Genomic DNA, 12,825 nt, shown 5'->3' with positions numbered 1-12,825 from the left:
TATTGTACCTATTCACATATATGCTTTTTGCATTCTTAAATAATAAGTTATTTGTATTTCCTAAATTATGCAGCATAATGTCTTGTTCTTGAAAGGTACTTAGTGTTTGTTGAGTTATATCTATATCAGAAGATGGGGCTTGTTTGGGCCCTAGCTTCACAAACAGTAAGAATCTGATATTGCATATAAAGAATTACCCACTGTCACATTCTTCCTAAATACCTAAGTTCTCAGTGGCAGATAGTATTTCTCAAAAGTAGCCACAGCAATATTTTCAGTCCAACATACTTTTCTAGTACCTTGCCACTTCTCTTCAAAAAGTCGAGTCTATTTCCTCTCCCTTTGAAAATGGTCAGGGCTTTGCGGTTGACACAACAACAGAATGCTGCGCAAGAGATGCCACGTGACTTCCAAGGACTGGTCCTCAAGGGCAATCTGGCTTTTCCCTTTCTTACTCTCTTCAGGATCCTCATCCTTGGAACTCAACTTCACACATACCGAGAGACTCCCGTACAGAGAGGAAATGAGCCCCCTAACTGACAGCCAGCATGGACCACCCATCAGCAATGTGACTGAGGGAGTGAACCTTCAGATGATTCTTTCAGCACTGAGTCTCCCAGTTTTCCTGCTAAGGCTTCAGACATCATCATGCAGTACAGAAAAACAGCCATTCGTGCTCTGCTCTGTATAATTTCTGACCGAGAGTATAAGTGGTTGTCTTAGACCACATGTTTTAGGATAATTTACTATGCAGCCATAGTGGCTGGAACATACTTCCAAGTAAATCCAGCAGAAAATGAAATAATATTTTTGTTTATTTTCTACTCATATGTAAGAGATGAGCCTTTTCTCTCATAAAGAAATATTTTCTACAATGTTGTGGTAAGGGAAAGGGGCAAGATAACCCAAACACACTGAAAGGAGCTCTAAGTACAGGGAAGAACATATACATATTATAGCCACAGTTTTTTTTTTTTTAACTCATCTATTATTTTGAGTATGATAATACTATGTTTGTGTATGATAGAAAAATTTAAACTTTGTCAACCTCTGGGAGAATGTTCAGGTAAATTAAAGATATTTTGGAAATTCAGACTAACAAATGCATGGCTAATTATAGGCATACATTTCAAGGGAAAGATTTTCAGGTAAATACAAATTTGTTTTATTTTATTTTATTAAATTATTACCTGATTATTACAAATTTGTTGTTTGAGTAAATAAAAAGTTACTGTACAATTTGAAGGTTAGCCTTTTTTTTATGGCATTATCTTTCATACAGATCTCTAGAAGGTGTTTACTTTGAGGAAATGTTGATCTTTTAAAGATCTGCCACAAAATTCTTCTAGCCTACTTTCTGATCATCTCCCTTTGTATTACGAGTCTATGAAATGATAAATCACAATTATTTCCTGTTTGATTGCATAACAGTCCCCTTAGCTCTCTTCTCATTCCCAGTAATTAGTGAGCTCTCTTCTCTTTTACTGTTAATGTCACTAGTATTCAACTGACATCTGTCAAAACTTTTGGTATTCTTTATTGAGTTATTATTGAAATGCTTTTAAAATGGATGAATGCGGCCGGGCGTGATGGCTCACGCCTGTAATCCCAGCACTTTGGGAGGCCGAGGCGGGTGGATTACGAGGTCAGGAGATCGAGACCATCCTGGCTAACACGGTGAAACCCCATCTCTACTAAAAATACAAAAACAAAATTAGCCGGTTGTGGTGGTGGGCGCCGGTAGTCCCAGCTACTCGGGAGGCTGAGGCAGGAGAATGGCGTGAACCCGGGACGTGGAGCTTGCAGTGAGCTGAGATCCAGCCACTGCACTCCAGCCTGGGCAAAACAGCGAGACAGCAAGACTCCGTCTAAAAATAAAATAAATAAATAAATAAATAAAATAAAATAAAATAAAATAAAATGGATGAATGCAACAATCATAAAGTTGTCAATTTTATAACTTCTGGATGAACTTATGAGAATTATTATGGCTTTATAGTATCAGGTGTGAAAGCATTCAAAATGAGTCAAAAGATTTTTTTCCTGTGTCTCTTAAATACAATTATGAATTTAAAAAAACATAACAAAAACAGCATAATGATCTAGATATTATTACCATTATTGCTACACAGTAGAAATAAAACTTCGTTTATACATTTTTCAAGATGTGGACCTATTTTCCAGTATGTTTTACTTTACCAAATCCTGTTTTAAATAAAGTGAAAGTAGTACTCAAGAGATTGCAAATTTGAATTAATTATAAAATCATAAATCAAATGTTAATTTTGTTAATTCCAAACATATTTAAACATAATGATATTAACAATAAAAATATAACAACGAATATTTATTGAACATTCACTATATGTCAGACACTGATAGGTACTGTTCTAGAGTTAATTTATCAGATTCAAGTATTAATGCATTTAATCTACACAATTACTTTGGATAGATACTTTAAATTTCCTTTTTTTTTACAGATGAGGAAAAAGACTTACAGGGACTATCTATGTATAAAAATGCATTCGTTTTCAACATATGTCTATGTGTGCTCTTTGTAAATATACATGCATACACAAATACAAGCACACACACAAATTAATATAGCTGTATCAAGTTTTCTGAAGGAAAGACAACATCATTTAACTAGCATATTTTCTTCTTTGTTTTTACAGTGGCTATAATCCAGTTTCTGTCTAATAATTGTCTTCCCTGAAATGCCCATTTTTCTCCAGAAATGGCCTTTGAATGGAATGTTCTAGCTGAGGGGCTCTCTGTTGCAACGGTTCCCGTAGCCATCAGTACATTAGCTCCAACTGCTGCTGTAGCCATTGCCATTTACGTTTCTCCCAGGAGAATTCAGATGAAAAAAGGAAACTGTTAGTACTAAGTGTGTGCCAGGTTTGGATATAATCTCTAAACACATTGTAGCTGAGCCTAGAATGAGAATATTTTCTTTTATTTTTCAATGGGCAAAAATACTATGTTATAGAGTACAAAATGTGAGTGCATTACAATAAAAACAGTAGTATAGTAAAAATAGACACTCTTAGGAGGACAGAAAAGATTTTATTTGGAACAATAGCTTTAAAAACAGACTCTTACTTCTCTAAGTTTAAGTACTGGGAAGCCAAGGGGACAAAATTCCAATTTAGTTACTGAACCCTCACTTTTTCCAGATTGTTCTTCCCTTAAAATAGGTAACAACAGTGACTGTAATTTCAACCAAGGAGTTTGGCACTAATTCAAAATGAGGATTTTAATAAACTTCAATGTTATCCTAACATCTCCTCTCTTCTCCTAAACCATATATGTGAAGGTATATGTACCTTCACATACATATTTATTTGCCTATTTTTATCTTTAAACGTTTTATTCTTCTACACTTCGATTTTGCTGAAAGTTATGTTCTAAGTCATAAGAAGGGAGTTTCACGTAAATCCGTAGCCAAGAAGACTGGGAATCATGAAAGTCTTTGGAAATTAAACCCTTTATCTTCAAAATGTGGTGTTATTGCTTCTGAATGGGAAAGTTAAAGATTGAAACCTGCTGCTAAACGACCTTGCTCAATATGTTTGTAGGTGCAGCTCGAAGAGAATCCAACAGATTCCTCCTTGTTTCTGTGCAAGTAGATGACGCCTCACAGTCAATATGGTAAAGTCTGACACACTCCACGGAGAGGGGAGGGTAGAATGTTAGTTTGAGCACAACTGGAAAAGGTGTAATTAGAGAGTGAAACCACAATAATAGATTAAATATAAAACTTAAAAACTAAAAGTAAAATAAAGCAAGAACTGTGAGTAAAAATTCGTGTAAAAGATCAAAACTAAATGTAAACCTTCCTAATAATCCCACAGCCTCCTGGAGTTTTAAATCTGAAATATTATAGCGGAATAAACCCAAATATAAATGACTTAAATAACCATTCCAGAATCCCACAAAACCATTCATCCATACTTCCATTTATTCAGTTATTACTGTAATTGGTAAACCAAGTACAGTATTGTGGCCTTCTGACCATGTGAGATACCAGAAGTTAGACTCATTTTTAAATCACAAAGGTACTATGAAAAGCAATATTGAAAATTTTAATGAGATGGGATAATGTAAAGAGGCAGTCTTGGTAAATGATTAAGTGACTGTTATGTTTTTATGAGGTTTACTGCTTCTGGTATATATATTATTAGGGTGGTGTGTAAAAGTGATATGACAGAAATTCTTTTTTCCTAGATAATTCCACCACTTTACTTCTGAAAAAGATTTAAAAACTGTTTTGTTTTACAACTCATACCAATCCCTGATACATTTTTCCTTTGTTCTCTACTTCTCTTTCTTCTCAAGATTCCAAACCTAACAGAGTTTATAAATGCATGTTCACGGCTGGGAAGTAAAATGAAATCTGAGAGTTGTTGAAGGACAGTATTGAACTAGTTCAATGAATTGCATTTTTTAACATAATCCTAGATATTGAGCATATAGTTGTGGCAAATGGATAGGCTTGATGACCCGAATACATTACCTATTCCTTTATCCATACACTTTGCTCTATATCTTTGCAATTCCTATTAAAAGGGTTGGTGTCTATTTGCCTATCGCATCAACGGCACATAGACATGTGATTTGCTTTAGTCAAAAGGTTGTTAGCAGCCTTCACACAAGCAAAGGCCTAAAAAAATTGTTTGTATTATACATTTTTACTTACTCCCTTGGAAGCCTGCCCTATCAGATCAAGCCTGAAGTAGCATATGGAGGATGAGAGACCAGGTGGCACGGTGTCAACTTATCCAATCCAACAACCCCCTAGATCACCCAGCCCCTATACTACAAAACAGCTAATCACAGATATATGTGGGAGTCCAGAAGGTCCCAATGAAGCCCAGCAGTGAGAAGCAGAATCCCCAACCCCCTAATACATATGTAAGAATAAACAAGTCATTGTTATATAAAACACTTAACATTTATATAAAAATGTGAGATATTTGTTAAGCAGCAATAGATAACTAACACAACATCTCAAAAGATTTATACTCTTCGTCTTTAAAAGCAACATCATTTGGAACATCAAGGGGGAATAGGTTTTGGTTTGTGCCAGATGCCATATTAAGAACATTATTAATATTAACATTATCATCCTCACAATCCTACACAGTAAGTAATAGTAAAATCAACACACTTAAATTGTAAACTGAGACACAGAAACGATAAGTGATTTGCCCAATATATTAGGTAGGGCTAGACTTTTCAACCAACACTGCTTAGCTCCATAATATGGGATTTTTAGCTACTGAGCCATATTAAATAAGACTACCACTCTTCTGGTAGAGCACTGCCTTTTGCAGGGATAGATTCAGGCTGTTGTTTCTTTTATTCATTGGAATTTTCTTCCAGGTGATCACTTTTCCAGTCTAATCTTTTTATATAATCCATTGAGATAAGTTCATGGATTGTTTCTTCAGATCTCAAAAAGCCTAACAAATGAATAAATATAATTTCAAAAGACTAGTCAGAATTTTAAATGAACACAGACCACATTTCTGCTCTAGTATCCTATGAACATGACTTCTTCTATGTCAAATATAAATGTTCAATTATTTCTTAAATAGGAAGGCTATGTAATGAACATTCTTTCCCTCTGCTCTTCATTTTTTTGTTGTTTGTTTAATCAGTTTTGAGAACAAACGTAAGGCAAGTATTGTATTATATGCTAGGCAAGAATTTTTAACTGGACAGAACTCACAGGCCACGCAGAGTGAATCTGGAGAAACACCCATGTGGGAATCAAACAGGAAATCCTAACACCTGATGACTCCACCTGTTCCCTCTGACTCACTCCAGGCACAGCTGAGGTGATTAACAAGGTATCATGTCTACTTCCTGTGTGGAATCTATTTCATAGCTCCAGGGATTGCCGCTCTTCCTGGATGATTATTTCCCAATGTTTTTAGGAAGACATTTACTTAAACCTGTGATATCGCTAGGGAAACGTGAGGAAAATATTAAAAATAACTGGGATAAGGGAGAAGAGAAAGTCTGTATTTTAAAATACAAAATGAATGAGATTTGTATTTTGGGAAGAGACCAGTTGTATGTGAAGAGCTGAGTTCGACCTTCAGAGTCAAATGACGGTTGACCACTCCCTCCTACTCACCCAAGTGTGAAATATGAGAGCAGAGGGACCTTTATTGAATTTAAAGGGCAATAAATGTAGACCAAATAAAAAGAAATATTTTCTCACACAGCATATAGTTAACCTGCAGCATTTCTGGCTCCAAGGATCATTTAATTAAATAATCTGCACAGACAGAATTAAGTAATTTTATGACCACTAATAACATATTCAGTGCTACAAAGTGAATATGGTGAAGGTAAATCAACTCACATTCTTCAGGCGTAAGTTAATTGTCCATAGAAGATAAGAATAATTTTCTTTCCAAGTGGAAATAACACTGGACCACCCAGTAAACCCCCACTGACTTCCTTATAGGTAACAGGAGAGAAATTTAGACTAATCATTTCTCCAATTGTGAACCACCCCCCCCTTACAATATTGATGCCAAAACCATTAGTGGTTGAATCTATCTTGGCATCTCTATTATATTTTATATACAAGTAAAGGTTTATAGCAGGAAAATCTATAGAAGTAGGGGAAATAAATTAGAGAAATTAAAGATATGAATAGTTTCAATTATACAATTGAAAAAAACAATAGTGTTTCATTGGCTACCCAAAATTTGGTATGTTTCCTGACAGTCAGCTTTAGTTAGTGAAATACTAGATTTTAATAGGAAAATGTGGGGGTAGACTGCCGTAATAAAGTGCCACACACTAGGTGCCTTAAACCACAGATAGGTATTTTCTCATATTTCTGAACTGTTGAAGTTTAAGATCAGGGTGGCAGCATATTTGGGCTCTGGTGACAGCCTTCTTCCTGACTTGCAGATAGCCGCCTTTTCCTTGTGTCCTCCCACAGTGTGCAAAAAGAGGAAAAGAGCCACTTCTCTGATGTCTCTTCTTAAAGGTCACTAATCCCAACATCAGGTTCCCACCCTCATGAACCTCATCTCAACCTAATTAGCCCCCATCTCCAATGCCATCCCATTGGTGATCATGTCTTAAACACATGAGATTTTCAGGTTGGGGCTGGGGGACACAATTCCATCTTTAGCACTAGTCACTAAGTCCACAATCTAATCAATAAATAGGGAAATTCTCATGACAAGCAACTTGTATATCCAAACTCCAAATACAAACCAAGTAATATTCTTGGCAGTAGAGGCATCAAAGGGAAAAAAAGTCCTTCCTTCATCCTTCATCTTAAATTGCGTTTTTAGTTTGTTCAGGGAAGTACATAGTACATATACAAATAAATAATCTTAATGCAATGTTTTACATAATATAAAGAGAGGGTATAACTAATGCTTTGGAATCACAGAGAGAAAAGATGGTAGAGGGAAAAGTAACAAGTAAGAGCTTGTCAACTAGACATGAGTATTCAAGAAGAGTTGCAGAGTTAACTGCCATTACATGACCAGGCAGAGGGAAAGAACATGTCACATTCTTGACAGACATAGCCAGTAGTACAATCTGGCTGAATCATATCGTGAATGACAGGGAACTGATGCTATTTATCTGAAAAGGTATGTGGAGATCAAATGTAAGACCAATTGCTTCTGTAGATCATAAAAACCTACATTTCTAAAGTAGAGGATCAGTAGTAGAAAGGTTAGTAAAAGAGAAAATGTATTCAACAATTTTTCTCATATGTTCTACAAATAGCAAGAAATGCCTTACAAAGTGACAGCACAGTAATGTTTCCTTCTCTAGAATTTTAGAATGGCATTGACAATAGGAGAATCTGAGGCAGCTAGACAAATTTAGGGCATCTACACAAAAAAGCCAAATGTATGATGGAGACATGGCTACCAGCTCTTGAGCAAAAGAAACTTAATTTTCATATATTATTGAAAATTAAGAGAGTTGTAAATAAATTATCGTAGGAGAGAGTTGACCATATCGCATCAGATTGAACTGATTTAGGAAACTGAAATTTCCTTGTGATTCACTTTCATATTCTCTTCATAGTACTAGTAAAATAGGCCTTGGACACATACTGGATTTAGATACTTGTCAAAACACATGCATGACAGAGCATTCTTGACTGCTTTGAAGGTTCATTACAAGATCCTGTCAGAGGAAAGAAAACTGTGGGAAGGTATTATATTTCAAGTAAATAAGTAAAAATTAATTAAAATTATGAGTCGACAGAAAAAATCAAATATTACAGATTTGTGTTGTGCATTGATTCATATGACAATTTATTATTATTTTATTGAGGAAATAATCTATAATTTTTTTCTTTGCTGAGATGACTATGATTTTAATTATAAACACATTTAACATAATTTCTAATTAATTTTCTTTTACATGGGTTTCTCTATATACAGCATAAAACTAAAAGCTGAGTGGCACTGAGGTATTCCCATTTTTGAAATGGGGTACATTTATTCCTTTGGAGACTGGGAATTTGGAATTCTATTATTTTAAAGGAATAAAACCTTTTAAAGGATGAGAACATCAAAATGAGGTCAGAGGGACAGCTACAAAGAAGAGAGTTATAACATTTCATCACACTCTTTAGCTCTGTTTATTCTGCTCATCATTTTTCAATTTGTGATTTATATCTTTGTTATTATTAAATTTTTAAAAAAGTTTAAAAAAAACTTTAAAAAGTTTAAATAAAACTTTGGCCATTTAGCCTAGAAAATATATACATATTTTCTCCTGTGTTAAATGAGCACCATTTACATCCTTAACACTGTTAAAATTTTCTGTGGGAAACACATTAAGCAATTTACTCTGGATTGCCTCTTTGTATAATTTTGTAAAGTCTTTACTTTCCTCATATTTAGCTTTATCAAATAAATTAAGTTCATGCTTTTATATTTTTCCTATAACTCAACAGCATAATCCTAGAAAACTGAAATTTAAAGTGTCTTAAAATATCATGCAAAACAAACAAAAATATGAAAGTCCTATTTATGAAGCAGAATCTACATTCTCATAGAGTATATTTTTATGAATAATCTTATTCAAAGTGTTTTGAAGTGACCCAGACCCAACCCTAATCATACTTATGGTTGTTGCTATGCTTAGAATATACTGACCATAAACACGGTCTAAAGGTGCTTATAGGAAACTCACTAGTTACTCCTTTTAAGCATCAGAATAGAATTTACAGTTACTCACAATCATTTGATTGCCTGCTTATTTTTTTCCTATTAAAATTGTGGATGCTATCAAAGAATACAATAAGGTTATGTAATGGAATTTAAACACACTTTATTGCAACAATATAAGTTCCATGTACAGTTATAAGCAATATGGCTGTGCTTAATAATCTTACATTGCAAGCATAATTGTGGTATCAAATTAGTAATTTTCACAAAGTACTTGCATTAGAAATTGGTATGATACAATATACAATTGCACAGGAAGATAACAATTTGTTTAATAGGAGAGCTGGGGATACAGTTCATACTCTTAGATCTGATTGTCCTGTTTATACAAAGCTCAGATTCCTAGTCACAGAATTTTAGAGCTTGAAGAGACCTTAGAGATCATATAGTTCAACAACTTTATTTTATAGAAAAGAAAGTAGAAGTTAAGGGAAGTTCTTTGACTTAATGTAACAGAAAATTAGTGAAGAAGCTAGAATGGAAACCACTTCTCAACTTTCCTAGGACTGCAAAATGAAGTTGGGGCAAAAAGCTTAGATTGTAAAATCTTATGCACAGAAATGGTATTAAAGCCATTGGGTTGGACTGAGTCACTGAGGAATTGAACAGGAGGTGCGTGTCAACCTGTAATTGTTGAGCAGAAGAGAGAAAACTAGCAAAGAAGGCTGCAAAAAGTAGCAGGTAAATGTTAAGAGAGTGTGGGATGATGGAGCCCACGGAAAGAAATAAGAGTTGGTTCTGTATTAAATGCTGCTGAAAGATCAAGTAACCAATGCCAGCTTAAATGACCATCTGGTTTAGCAACATAGAAATCACTAGTTTCCCTGGCAATTGAGGTTTGAAGCCTGATTGGAGTCGAGAGAGGAGAGAAAGTATAAAAAGTGACTGAAGGCATTAAGCTCAGGATGCTTTACTACGGTGACAGTGGATACTGGGAAACTAGACATAAAATGACATCTTCATTAAGCCACTTCTTCAAGTTTGCACTTACTGTAACAAAAAACAGCAACGTTTAAATTGCTATGGGAAAATGATTTCTGATTTCTTACATGGGCACATGCACAGCGCTTTGTTTTGGACGACATTATTAGTTAACCACTCATTCTAAAATAAAATGTGTGCTCAATGTGTTAAATGCTGTGGAATCCCTGAAGGTAAGGGACAAAACTCTTGTCATTCTCCATTGTGTTTTAACCTGGGACTTAGCTAAACCCTAAGAAAACAATTCACGCTTCTCCCAGCAAAACTTCACTAAGGCACTCCGTGTCTAAAGCAGCAGTCCACCTTAAAGACTTGTTTCTTTTAGCAGAGGCTCATCAATATCTGCACAGCCTCACAGGCAGCTAGGAGGCCCTTCCATTAATGAAATGTTAATGACTGAATTAGACCTGTAATAACTGAAGTAGGATGCACTGCTGTGAGTCCATTAGCATCAGCAAACCCCACTGAGGAACAAGTAAACACAGCACACAATGAGAAAACTTTCAGGCAGAAGTTAGAAGTGTGCAGGTGTTTTCACATGGAAAACGACATTTCCCTGAAATAGGATTAGTTTATTTAAGAAAGCTAATCCCATTCACCATGTTTCTTCAGGGGAAAATAAAGACTACAAGATGGATTGTGTACTTATTCAAGATTGTTTTGATTTTTAAAATTCTAATATTGCACAATTGTTTCCTCAAAACTTTTTTAGGATCACTTGCCTTTATCATCAGGTGCCAGATATGCCAAACAACTATGCTTTTCTTTTTTTCTTGCCTTGTTTTTTTTTCTGGCTTGTTTTTATTTTTGTTATATTTCCCTCTTTTAAGCTTTCGTTGCTTATTGAAAAGCAAGATTTTTGTGAAAAGCAAGAAACGACTGTGAACCCTACAATCTTCTCAATATACCTATCCATTTTCAAAAAGAGGAAAATTATTGGGAGATTTAGGACACTTTTTTGAGTCTTGATTAATATAAGATGATTGTGGAATTCATTTCTGAGATGTAAATATAAATCATATGGCATATAAAGCAAATGCTGTTATGTATTAGCATCTAGTTCAATTCTATAATATACTGCCCTTGTAATAAGCTTGAAGATTTACCATTTTTATTTAAACATATATTGTAATTCAATAATACTTGAATTGTAGCAACTTGATGTAAGGCAAAAATAATTGCCATCTCAAGTTATTACAAAAGACAGAATAGCTAAGGCTAATTCTATTAGATTTCTTTATGACATCTACTGTGGGTCTTACTGCCCCATTTTCATATTTGGATCTCTAACCACAGCTGAAAATAACATATATGTGGTTTGAGAATTAGATCTTAGTGTTTGCTTGGTGGATCTTTTAGAAATACATATGAAAAAGCTATAAAATCAATATCATATTATTGTTTTGTTAAATAAAACAGTATATATCAAATATAGTAGTTCAATAACAAGTGTTGCAGCTTATGCTGAACCTCATGCATCCTTCCAGGTCTGGAGTTCTATATTTATCAATAACCAGTCATGTGACACTAACCCAAATCCTTTAACCTTTCAGGGATATTAAAAAAAAAATTGAAAAAAGAAGCTTTATAAAGGAAAAAATGATAAACATTTAAACTTTACATTTATTTGAACTTCAAACTTAAATAATTATACTTGCTGATACATTAAAATGTAAGAGGTGGAGATAAACCCAAGAGGTAAGAGAAAATGAAAATGAAAGGTATGTTAGAAATCTAATCAGCTAACTGTCCCACAAAAAAGGAAAAGTCATATAAGTGGAGCCCAAATTCACAGAAATAATCCAGTCTACATGGGTACAAACTAAATATTTTAACTAGAATTTGCAAATACAACAAATCATAAAACATATATATTTGAACAAATTGCGCTCTAACACAGCTCCTAAGAGATCAGATTTGAATGGGACAAATGAAAATACTGACATGTTTCTTTCTTTCTTTCCTGTAAACTAAATGTTGGTTTGCCATGCAAATCATTCACTCCTTGATTTATGTTTGAAGGGTTCTGGTTATCTTTAGATCTCAAAATACATACATACACTTGCACACACACATACTCACATCATCTTGCTTCTTGAAATCTTTGTCAAGTTTCTTATTTCAGTTTAACTTTGCTGTCTACAGGCAAGAAGAGAAGTTCTGCACAGCATTTTGCAAATAGCAAGCATGACACTGGAGTTGAAATTCAGACCATGCAATGAACTGGCCTATAAAGATGAGGTCAGTGACAAATAGTAACACCTGACAAAAAGTATTATTCTGATTACAGTTAATGGAATGTGTTTCCTCATTCAGAGTGTCCAGAGCCTTTAAACACTGCCTTACAATTTTAAACGGCTAAAAAAGAGAAATCCATCAAGTCCAAATGATGCACTGATAACCATGAATATGTAACGTATGGATAATCTATTGGTGGTAGTTTCTGGAAGAGTCAGAGATCAAGTAGGGTACATATTGGTAGTATAAACACCACATGAATTACTGCAAACTAACACACTCATAAAATCAGTCTCAAGAATATTAGTGAATTTAAAGGCAATTTAGAGTAGTAAGCTGTTAGCTTTGAACTGAATCTTAGTATACCAGA

The sequence above is a fragment of the Macaca nemestrina genome, chromosome 11 (genome assembly GCF_043159975.1).
Source record: "Macaca nemestrina isolate mMacNem1 chromosome 11, mMacNem.hap1, whole genome shotgun sequence".
Lineage (NCBI taxonomy): Eukaryota > Metazoa > Chordata > Mammalia > Primates > Cercopithecidae > Macaca > Macaca nemestrina.
The sequence above is the reverse complement of the archived record's forward strand: the minus strand, read 5'-3'. Positions refer to the sequence as shown.